This window comes from Cynocephalus volans, chromosome 10 (assembly GCF_027409185.1).
Source record: "Cynocephalus volans isolate mCynVol1 chromosome 10, mCynVol1.pri, whole genome shotgun sequence".
Taxonomy (NCBI): domain Eukaryota; kingdom Metazoa; phylum Chordata; class Mammalia; order Dermoptera; family Cynocephalidae; genus Cynocephalus; species Cynocephalus volans.
In genome coordinates, this window is record NC_084469.1 from 73,536,238 (window position 1) to 73,549,052 (window position 12,815).

The window sequence follows — 12,815 nt, forward strand, 5'->3', positions numbered from 1 at the left end:
GAGTTACTGTTTAATGAGTGCAGAGTTTCAGTTTGGGAAGATGAAAAAGTTCTGGAGATGGGTGTTGCTCATGGCTGCACAACAATGTGAATGTACTTAATGCCACAAAACTGTACTCTTAAAAATGATTAAAATGGTAAATTTTGTGTTAAAGATTTTTAAACAGTTATTTTAAAATTTTTATTTTTTTTTGGCAGCTGGCCTGTACTGGGATCCACATCCATGACCTTGGGGTTATAAGGCTGTGCTCTAGACAACTGAGCTAACCAGCCAACTCTTAACACAATTAAAAAGGTTTTTTTTAAATGTTGGATGAATGATGTGGTAGGCAGAATAACTGCCCCCCTCCAAAGATGTCCGAGTCCTAATTCTTGACATCTGAGAATATATTATGTTACATGGCAAGGGGGAATTAACGTTGCAGATGGAATTAAAGTTGCTAATCAGCTGAATTTGAGATGAGGATATTATAATGAATCAATTAGTCCGGCCTAATGGAATCACAAGGATTCTTATAAGTGAAAGACGAAGGCAAGAGAGGAAGGCAGAGATCTGAAGACACTACACTGTTTGGCTTTGAAGACGGAGGAAGGGGCGATGAGCCAAGGAATGCAGAAGCTGGAAAAGGCAAGAGAGTGGATTCTCCCTGGAGCCTCCAGAAGGAGCACCGCCCTGCTCACATCTTGACTTCGGCCCCATAAGACCCACTTCAGACTTGTGATTTCTTGAACTGTAAGGTAATACATTTGTGTAGTTGTAAGCTACTAAGTTTGTGGTAATTTGTTACTGCAATAATAGGAAGCTAATACAAATGGCAATGACATGATCAGAAAAAAATGTATTATATAACAACATTCAGTTTTTACTATTATGAAACATTTCAGGCATCCCAAAAAGGCATAATTATCTGATTACATACATATACAGGAGTAATTATCTGATTACGTATATTACATAAAATGCAAATCTGACCATTTTCTCCTCAAAACCAGGTTCATGTAGCCTTCAGGAGAGAGCCTTTGCTTCTAATTGGGCTCCTGCTTGCAGCGTTGGGCTAATCCTCTGCCTGCTGTTGTAGAAATCCTGAATTTTTGGTATCTCACTTCTTAAGTTCATTCATGCCTCAGTGTCTTTGCCCACACTGTTGCCTGTGCCTGGATTGCTTTTACTCCTCAGCTCAGATGTTCTCTCCTCCTCAAAGCCTTCTCTAACCTCCACAGGAGGCTAAGCTCCTCCCCTCTCCTCTCTGTGCTATAGAGGTAGCATCCCCTCTAGACAGTTATCCTAATGCTTAATGATTACAATGAAATTATTCAGACTTCCTTGCTACACCACAAGCTCTTTGAGGACAGTAGCTTTATTCATTGCCATTTACTGGTGTTTGGGGACTGTTTGCTAAAATGCCTCCACTAAAGCACTCCTTACATGCTTGAAAGAAATGTGTAATGACCCCTACATTGTTTTAAAAAGAGCCTGGAGAATTGGATTAAATAAAAAATAGTAATATTATCTAACTTTGATATACAAAAATATAATTAGTACTCTCCTATTCTTACAAAGTCACTTTTTAGTTTTATAAATTTGATTTCATTTTAGGCAAAGTTTAAAGTCTCATCTCAAAATTTAACAACTATAACAAAAGGATATTCTTTTTCCAATAAACCAAAACCAAAAGATAATATGTTTTATGTTTCTATTTATATAACATTTTTGAAAAGACAAAATTTTGGAAATGGAGAATAGATTAGTGATTGCCAGAGGTTCAGGATGGGAGAAGAGACAGGAGGAAGTTATTTGTGGTCATAAAAGGGAAACATGAGAGACCCCTGTTGTAATGGAATTGCTCTGTACCATGACTGCAGTGATGGATGCACAAACCTATATGATAAAATTGTATACAGCTAAATACACATACAAGAATACAAGTAAAAGTGGGGAAGTCTGAATAAGGTCAGTGGACTGTATCAGAGCAATTAACTGGTTGTGATATTGTACAACAGTTTTGCAAGATGTTACCATTGGGGGAAACTGAGGAGAGTATCCACAAATCTGTTTGCATTATTTCTTACAAGTGCGTATGAACCAAAAAATATCTTAAAACGTTTAATTTTTAAAAAGCAAGGTGCAGATCCATGTGTGTAGCATGCTGCTATTTTTGTAAAAATAGGGGCTATATGTTTATACGTATTAATGAAAATGGCAACAGTGGTTTCCTCTAGGGAGGAGACCTAGAAGGCAGAGGGTTAAGGGAGGAGGGAGACTTACTTTTCACTGCATATATATCTTTTTGCATGGTTTGCATTTTAAGCCTGTGCATGTATTATTTTTAAATTAAAAACTCTAAGAAATTTAAGAATAAAGCAAATGTGAAATTTAAACAATGTGAGGGGGGCGGTTGTAGTGAAAGCAAAGATGAGAGCTTACAAACCGCTCATTCACGTACCATAAAGATTCTATGTCCCTTCCAAAGGGGAAAATCAGATATTTTACTGGGAGAAGGGGGAATGGATCCTGGGCTAGCAACATGAACCTGCCTCAGAAGACCACTGGAGTCTCCAGATTCATAAGTTTAGGGTGGGGAAAGGTGTCGTTGTACCCCATGAACTGACACAGGCACTGTTTCCCTATATTCTGCTCCCAGGACTCCACGTCAAGCCAACAGGTTTCAGCCCCAAGGGAGCTTTAATCTTCTGAAATATCATTACACATAATTTACGTTTTTAAATCATTCATCAGTCTCAGCCACGTAGGTGTTCTTATGTATTAACATGGTAAGTTGGAGGGTGTGCAGAAGGTAAAGTAGACCCACGCTTTCGGGAGGAACCAGGAACGCCTCCTACAGTTCCAGTCCCTTGAAATGAAGCTACTCAGAGCCGTTTGATCTTTCAAAACAGATCCAGTTGTCTGTTGACTTGTTTGTGACCCTCAATACCACATCATCATTACTGAGTTCCTTTAACTTCCTTACAGGTTATCCTATTCACCTAATAGGAGAGTACTTCAAAAAGTTCATGGAAAAATAGAATTAGAAGATAATTTCTGGTGGTAAAGCCTCTTTTTAGGAGGTAAAGGCTTTTATTGAATGGAAATAGAAAAATTAACTGGAGTCTATAAAAACACACTTAAAAAATACTGCATTCCACACTACCAGTAAACAAAAGACATATCACACAGTTGAAATATAAAAGGTGAGATTTAAAGTACAAAAAGTATGATTTGATTCCATGATAAACAGATCAAGTACTTATAAAAAAAAAAATTCCCTTTTCCACCACCCATCTTCAATGCTACAACAGATCTAAAAAAATGTTTCAGACCTGAAAGATGCTCAAATCTGTCAGCACTAGCAGTTGGGAAACCAATGCAAATAGAACATGACACCTCCCCAAAACCTACTGTTCCTGTTCTTATCACACCCCAAGCCACATTGCATACCATGGAAAGCAGAAGCCTTGTCGGTGATACTGACAGTGACATCAAAAACGCGCTTAATGCCAGAAACTGAGCGTTCTGTTTTCCTGCAAATGAAGCAGGGTGAAAAAAAAATATAGAAAAGTGGTACCTTTGGCAGCTAGCATGTTTAAGAAATAATGCACAAACACAAGGGAAGAAATAGATCTCAGATTTACTGAAACTGCATGATTTTGATAACATTTCTTGTCAATAGAAAAGTCTCTCAGCTTTGTAGGAGTTAGATCTTTGATGCACTTTAGTGTTTATGAATAAGGCCAGGCTTAGGCAAAACTGGACCCTAGGGACTGTGAGTGTGTGCATGAGAGACTCTTATCATCGGTGTCCCATTTGGCAATGGATTCTGTCACTGAGAATTGGATGCTCCTTTGAGGACCTCTGACAGCCACCTCTCTTTTGCCTGCTTGGTCCTCAGAGGCAGCATGGGAAAGGCCACCTTTCCTGGAACACAAAAATCATGCTCTGTGCACGTGCCGCTTCCTCATGGTGATGCCCCTGCCTGCCTGTGCTGGTGTCCTGGCTTCTGGCGTGCTAGCTGGGTCCATGTCTAGGGGGGCCAACTGTCCCAGTTTGCCCAGGACTGAGAGGTTTCTTAGAACATAGGACTTTTAGTATTAAAACTGATTTAGTTCTACCCACAATAGCCGAAATGTCGAACCAACCCAAGTGTCCATCAACGAATAAATGAATAAACAAGTAAATGGAAAAACAAAATCAGCTTTCAAAAGGAAGGAAATTCTGACACATGCTACCATATGGATGAACCTTGAGGACATGATGCTAAATGAAATAAACTGGTCACCAGAGGACAAATACTGTATGATTCCACTTACATGAGGTACTGAGAGCAGTCAGATTCATAGAGAAAGAAAGCAGCGTGCTGGTTGCCAGGGGCTGAGGAGGGGCGGGGATGGAGAGTTACTGTTCAATGGGTGCAAAGTTTTAGTTTGGAAAGATGAGAAAATCCTGTAGATAGATGGATGGTGATGGTTGCACGACGCCAACCTGTATGCTTAAAATGGTTAGGATGGTAAAATTCGTTGTTTATTTTACTGCTACAAAAAATAAAAAATTTAAAACAAAACAAAAACAATAAAACCTAGTTAGTCCCTGGCAAACCGGGACAGTTGGTCAGTCTGTCTTGCACCTGCATGCCTTTTCCGCTCTGTCCCTCCATCATGTAGATGTACTTTGGGGTGCCTGCTCACTCATAGGGTGGTCCCACACATGGAAGGTTCCCTGGTCTCAGCCCCTGTTGTTCAAAAGGGTGGATTCTGAGGCACAGGACCCCACTGTCCCTCAAGCCCTGGATACAGCTGACTGGATGGGCAGACCCTGTTCTAAGCAGAGTGACCCACTGGCTTGAAAAGATGAGCTGAACCACTCAGATTCCTCCCTTGAATATTTGCACCAATAGACACAAAGTGCAGTTGTAGCTGGCACTGGACACTGGAGTGGAGAAATGGAAACAGCTGGACTGAGAAGGGGCTGAGAGGGACCCTGCCTCGAGACACACCAGTTCGCTTTTCTCCTGATGGCATAAGACTCTGTGTTCGCATGACACCCTCCTTTCACTTGAGCTACTTTGCAGAATTTCTTTCCCCAACTCCCCAAGGGTCAATTGTGCTTACTGAAAAGACTTCTGTGGTTGAAATTACTTGGTAAACTTGGATTTTAACTGCATAATTATAAAAAAACAAACACAAGAAAATCACACAGCCTGGAGCAATGTTTCTCAACAGGGGGATATCTGCTAACCTCTGCAGACACCTTTGGTTGTCCGATCAAGAGGGAGAAGGTAGGCAGGTGTGCTGGCATCTAGTGGGTAGAGACCAGAGATGCTGCTAAAGATCGCACATGGCACAGGACAGCAGACCACAACAAGGAATTATCCATCCCAGAATGTCAATTGTGCTGAGTTGGAAAAACCCTGCTGTAGGCGATGGGAGGCTTTAAAAAATATGCACAAGAATTTATTCATACCCTTATTTTCTTAAACTGAAAACATTTAAAAGTATTTTCAACCTCCAAAACAGAGGCGGTGGAGGACATGAGTCGTTTTGCTTGCACAGAATCCACTCACGGTTGCTTTTTCCTTAAGGAACCACCCACTCTTTCCCCATTCCTAGCCCATATGGTTTCTGAGGTTGACCTGGATGGTCGTGAAACTCAGGCTGGCCAATCAGAATATCAATACCCCTCCCCCTCAATAGTGATGGGGGTGAAGAGATGGGGATGTGACCGAAGGTGGACCAATCCCGGGACCGGGAGAGTGCTCTTCCAGCGGGAGATGCTGTGAAGGTCGATGTGATTCTGAACTGCTGGCCACCTGTCAGGGAGCACCTGCCTGATTTGGAAGCCCCAGAGACAGGCAGGGCTGAGAGGTGAGGCGAGTGAGGCTGGGTCCCTGTAAGGCACTGGATCTAGCCACGCCAAAGCTACCCCCTTCACTTTTCAGTGAGGTGAGGTGGTACACTCCAGTTTTGGCTGATGACACTTGAAGTTGGGTTTCTGTCACTTGATACTGAGAGATACAAAGGCTCAGATAATATCTCTGTCATAGATTTAGCAAAACATAGGAAACACTCCGGTGGTAACATGTAGTGTGTATGTACATGTACATACAGGTATATACAGCTATATAATATATATTATATATATATGTGTATATATAAAAATCAATATTATTTGGAGTTTAGCTTTATTGCTTATTTCAACAGAAGATCCACATACCTTGCTCCCACCCTCCCTACCTTATTTCCTGTTGGTTTCCTCCCAATATCCTCTCCTCTCCCAGCTGAGCCTCAGCAATTACTGCCTTCAGCCCTTTGTGCCTGCAGTTACCTTCCTATCAGGGTCTACCTGCTGGCCCTAGCAAACCAAATTTTGGCTCATGCTCCCTGAGCCCCTACTTGGTGCCTTATATGGTGCCAAGCTCTCATATACATGACCTCATTTCAACTGCATAGCAACCCTCTGTGGTAGGTACTGTTATTTTTCTCATTTTACAAATTAGGAACGTACCTGCTGTGGTTTGAATGTGTTCCTCAAAGTTATGTGCTGGAAACTTAACTACCAATGCAACAGTGTTGAGAGGTGGGACCTTTACGAGGTGATTAGGTCATGAGGGCTCTGCCATCATGAATGGATTAATGTAGGTTTGTTGTAAAAGCCAGTTTGTCCCCCTTTTGCAAGTGTGATCTCTCTTTTTCTGTCTTTTTCACGCAGGTGTGTATGCACTCTCCTGACCTTCCACCTTCTGTCATGGGTTGGCATAGCAAGAAAGCCCTCACCAGATGCCTGCACCTTCATCTTGGACTTGCCAGCCTCCAGACTGTGAGGAAATAAATTTCTGTTTCTTTATAAATTAGCCAGTCTATGGTATTCTGTTATAGCAGCACAAAATGAACTAAGACATTACCCAAGATCTCACTGTAGGTCAAAAGGTTGACCTACGGTTTAAAACTCAAGTTGGTTGGGTTTCATTGCCTGTGCCCTTAACCACTGCACCATAACCCTTTATGAATTGCTCTTTTAGAAAATTACTTATGCAAGCTAGAAAAAATATTCTATGAAACTGAATCAATACATTTCAGAGTCATTTTTTTCCTACAGAGGTTTAGATATTAAGAAAGCTGTAAATTTTCTGTACCTACTGTATCTACTGATTGGATTTCATAATCTCAAGGTATTTTCTAAACAGATACAGGTTCCCAAAGTTCTAAAGTTTCCACAAAGGGAGATTAACTTCCTTAGTCAGATTAACTTCTGACTGTGCTGCCAGCTGTATGCCACTATGCAACCTTTTTAATCACTGTTTGACAATGCACAGGCACTGCTTAGTAATATACACATGGCGCCACGTGGCTTTGTGTCAGCATTTCTGAGTCATGGCCGGGTACCTATAACAGCCCAGTGACATATGCTCTAATGGGGTCTGACTCACTTATGCAAGCGTCATTAACTTGACAAGTTTGATTTTATAAAACTGAAGAGGACTCTCTGAACTTTAATTTTTTTCATCTCTCTATATAACAATGATACGAATTCGAAATTATCCCTGTGACCCCATATAGCCTTGACTATTGCTTAAGTCCTGTCCAGTCACTTGAGTGAAATTTCTCAAAAGTATAGTCTACCCTCGCTGTGCCCATCTCCTGCTCCACACTCCTCTCTCTGCCCCCTGCAGCCCATTCTCTGGCTTCTTCTCATTCCAGAAGCTTCTCACTTCCAATGGGTAAGTCATTTGAACTTACCCATGATCTCCTACACCCTTTTCAGATCTTACCTGGGTTGGCTTCTCTGCAGCATCTGATACTATTTACCACTCCATTCTTCTTGGTATTTTTTCTCTTACATTCCAGGATAGCATTCTCCCCTGGTACTTCTCTTGTCTTTCACCACTATTTTTTGGTCTCTCTTGCTGGTCACATTTTTTCACCCTCTCTTTCCGTGAGGATATTCTCTCCTTACTCCCCTTTCCCTTTCTAGTCTGTGCACCATTCCTAGATGATCTCATCCACTGCCATGACTTTCAATATGCCGTACACGGTGTTGACTCCCAGGTTGATGGCTCCTGAGTTTACACCCACATTTTAATCACCTGTTAAGCACCTTTGTGTGAATGGCCATGGGCACTTAAACTCTAGTAGGTCCCAGAAGTGAATTCATTACTTTTCTTTCTTCTTGTCTCAGTGAATGGTGCCATCTCCCAGTTTCCCAAGGTAGAAACCTAGAAGTCACTTTAGATGTCTACTTCCAACCTGTCATCATGTTTTGCTGCTTCTAATGCCTAAACATCTCAGGACTTAATTTCCTTTTTTTGGGAGCATCGATCATTTCCCACCCGAAATACTGAACTAGCTTCCTAAAGAGTCTCTTAATTGGACTCACCATCAGTCTATCCCATCTTCCATGAGTCCATCCTATACTCCGCTGTCTTGAGAATCTCTCTAATGTAACCTAAATAAATCTTGGGGTCCTAATGCCCATCTCATCTTGGTGTGACATTCAAAGAAACACATCTAGTGACCAAAGGTAATTAAAAATACTTCAAGTGTTTACTTCTGTTTCTGGAAGAACATCGAAAGAGGTCCTATTCTTAACCGTAGACACTGCCTTCCCAAATACTCTTTCCCAATAATTTAGTCATTTAAAGAATATGGTAAATATATATGCATTGGCCTGGAAAGCTAAAATGATTGATATACTATTAAAAAAAATAGCACAAGTTGCAGACAAATATGTATACAATTCCATTTCTGTTTTTCAAAAAGTGTATGTGAATACATATAGGAAAAAGTTCAGCATGGAATACATAAGAATGTTAATAGTGGTGACCTCAGGCCAAAGCAATGTGTGTGGGGAGAAGGATTAGAGAAGTGGAGTGTTGAGAGGGAGAGAGAGAGGGAGGGAGGGAGGGAGGGAGGGAGACAGAGAGATTGATTTTGGATCACTTTAACAATGATAACAAAAATTCCCTGAGAAACTAGAAGCTGTCCCACTAAAATCAGAAACAAGGCAAGATATCCCCTCTCACCAGTCCTCTTCAACATCATACTAGAAGTCCTGCCAAATGCAATAAGACATGAAAAGTAAATAAAAGGTACACTGATTGAGAAAGGAGAAATAAAACTATATTTGTTCATATATGACACAATTATGTAGAAAACCTGAAAGAATACATCAAAAAACTCCTGGAACTAATAGATGATTATTATAAGGTTGCAGGATACAAGTACCTTAATACACAAAAGTCAATCATTTTTCTGTATACCAGCAATGAACAAGTGGAGTCTGAGACTAAAAACACAGTACCCTTCATATTAGCACCTCAAAAGCCAAAATACTTAGGTATAAATCTAACAAAATATGTGTACAGTCTATATGAGAAATATTACAAACCCCTGATGAAAGAATCAAACAAGAATAAATAATTGGAGAGATATCCCATGTTCATGGGTAGTTAGACTCAATATCATCAAAATGTCAGTTCTTCCTAACTTTATTTATAGATTCAACATAATTCTCATCAAAAACCCAGAAAGTTATTTTGCAGATATCTACAAACTGATTCTAAAGTTCATATGGAGAAGCAAAAGACCTAGAAAAACTTATAATATTGAAGAAGAACAAATTTGGAGGACCAACACTACCTGAATTCAAAACCCACTACAAAGCTGCAGTAATCAAGACAATGTGGTATTGGTGAAAGAATAGACAAATAGATCAATGGGACAGAATAGAGATCCCAGAAATATACCCCATAAATATAGCCAAAGGAGTAAAAACAAAACAATGTGGAAAAGACAGCTTTTTCAACAAATGGTGCTGGAACAACTGGACATCCACATGCAGGATAGGAAGCTGACCTGAGACCAGCCCACCCACAAAGGACCAGCAACCTCTAAAGGACCCAATTGGTGACTGTGGCCAATTGGAGTTGATGGTGTTTAACCGGGCCCAACATATTATCTTCTGGAAATTTTAACTGGGAAACACAGGTGGACACTTGGTTAGTAGTAAAATCAGAAGCTGAAAAGATGTATTGCAAAAGGTCATCAGGCACTAATTGCCACAAATAAACAGAAGCAAAGAGGTACAGAAAAGATGCAGAGTGGAGAATGAGGTGGTTGGCTGGCAGAGGGGCCAAGAGTGACCTTAGCAATGGTAGGGATAGGGAGGAGTGTGAGATGCTGAAGATGAAGGCATACCTGCTGCGAAGGGTGGCAGAATAACCTGGTGTCAGAGCCAGGCTGCATTCTCATTACTACATGGGTGTCTATCATCCCTGGCTCTTAGCTGTTTCTGTGAAGTCTGGCAGGGGGCACTTGCCTGGGTGAGTCTGATCTTCCTGCTGCCAATGCCTTCATGACACTCCCCAATTACTTGCCTGTGTCTTTGTTCCTCCAAAGCCCATCTGATACGGGTGCTCTACATTGCCATCTGGGTTACTTTTCACAAGGACTGGAGACTCCCAGAGGTGAAGTGACCTCTCGAAGTGGTGGAACTGGTCTGTGAATTCAGGTTCATCAATTCCAAAGCTGATGGTGGTGTGGCTCTGTCCGTGGCATTCTAATATCTAATGCCTTAATTGATACAGCAATGCATAAAGCTAACTGTGTCAATCCCAGCTTATGCGATGCAGGCTCTTATTTAACATAGGTTTAGTTTTTATAGATCGTATGTTTCCTTTCGTAGAAGCCCACAACTCTTTAGTAATCTTCATAATTACTGTACCAGATGGTATCCCAAACCCTGTAATCAGCTCAGTTTCAACTTGGTGACAGTGATAACAGGAGGCAATGAGGATAGAAAACAGTAAACCATATTTAGGAAGGTGACTATTGGACTATTCAGTCATTGTTTTGCCTGTCCTGAAGCCCTTCCCCTGTCCCCGCGCTCCCCGCTACCCAACCACCATTTTCTGGAACGTGCTTCTGTCCACACCAGCCATGTGGTTTGAATGGGAGCTGGCGGTGACAGACTCCACGCCCCTGGCTAGAGTTCATTGGGTCAGGGATGGGTGTCTGCTCTTTCTCCTCTCCTAGCCTGGGCCCATCACGTGCTCCCATCTTGTTCTGTTTTGATTGCCCCAGGCATGGGCATGTCCAAAGCCAGGGCAATCAGAGCTCTTTTTGGGGTTTATCAACCTGGAGCTAAGAGGGATGTTTAAATGTGGGGAGAACGTTAACTTCCTCCACTACAAATGAGGTGGACTCTATAGTTTTAAAAAAAAGTGGTAAAATACACATAACAAAATTTACCATCATTTTAAGTGTACGGTTCAGTAGTGTTAAGTACACTCACATTGTTGTATAAACAATCTCCAGAACTCTTTTCATCTTGCAAAATGGGAACTCCATACCCGTTAAACAACAACTTCCCATTTCGCCCTCCCCTTAATCCCTGGAAACCCCCATTCTACTTTCTGTCTTTCTGAATTCGACTACTCTAGGTACCTCATGTAAGTGGAATTATCTAACGTTCTTTAGTTGTTGTTTACACTAAAAAAAATGATTTAAAGAAAAGAAACTTTACTGAATTGAAACTTTACTGAATATATTATAGTCTGATTATATAACCACCGTAGAATGATTAGCTCATATTTTACTTTTTGGAACTTCCCAAATGAGCCATGGTGAACAGTGTCTTTATTAAGCTTACTAATGATTGTACCAGATGGTATCCCAAGTCCTGTGTGGATGTAACCAGCTGAGCATCACATGGTGACTGTCCTGCTTTAGTTGCTGAACCTGTACACTACTGGTCCTTCACTGAGGGTGATTTGTCTCCCAGGGGGACACTTGGCAATTTCTGGAGACATTTTTGATTGTCACAACTGGGGGATAGGAAACCCTGGCCTCTAGTGGGTAGAAGCCAGGGATGCTGCTAAACATCCTACAGTGCATAGGACGTCCCTATGCAACAAAGAATTATCTGGCCCAAAATGTCCATAGTATCAGAGTCCTGATCTACACAATGGTGACGTTTACCTGTTCCATGCTGACCACAGTTTTCTAATCGAGGAATCATAGCCAACATAATGGAATTGAAAAGTGTCTTTTTTCCTTGAAAAGAGATGTAGGGAGGTTCTAACTGCAACAAAAAATATTTCGGAATGGTCCTTTTCCCTATTTAGAGATTCCAAAGCTTGACTTCATGTGATGCTTTTGTAATCTTTTCCTACATCTTGCTTTATATTTTTGGCATTTTACAGTGGAAACCACAAATTGTACCAGCATTTCAGCATTTTGGAGAGGACTTTTTGGTCAGGGCTCCTTCTTTTAGTTATTATTCAAGAGAACTTTCAAGTTCCTGACTCTTGGGTGGTCTGGAAAATGGGCGTAATAGACAAATTTATTTCTTTGCAGCAAATATCTCATTAGTACCACCATGTAGCAATTAATCTAAAATACATAGGGCCCAGATAATTCTCTCCACTTGGCAGCTAGCATCTTGTGATAGAAATCTTCAAAATTTAAAGTTACTGGTACTTCCCCAATTTCCCAGAAGAGAAAGTGAAGCTAGGCATGTTAGACATTATTTAAGAGTTCTAATTAGAAGTAATCAAGAGTAGCCCCGGAATCTTTGGGCTAGTCAGTGACTAAATGCACCCCTGTGTTTAAGTTAGATACTTAGTGATGTAGTTAACTTCTCTATATGATGCTGGTAAGTAACATATCAAGTTAGTGAATGACTGTCTTGTCAGTTAGGATTCTTATTATTGTATGTTTCAGAAGACCCAACCCCGCAGTGGTTTAAAAAAAATGGGGATGTATTGGTGTAACTGAGCAGTCTTGGGGGAGCTGGATTTGGGGCCTTAAAGAGATGTGCTCAGGCCT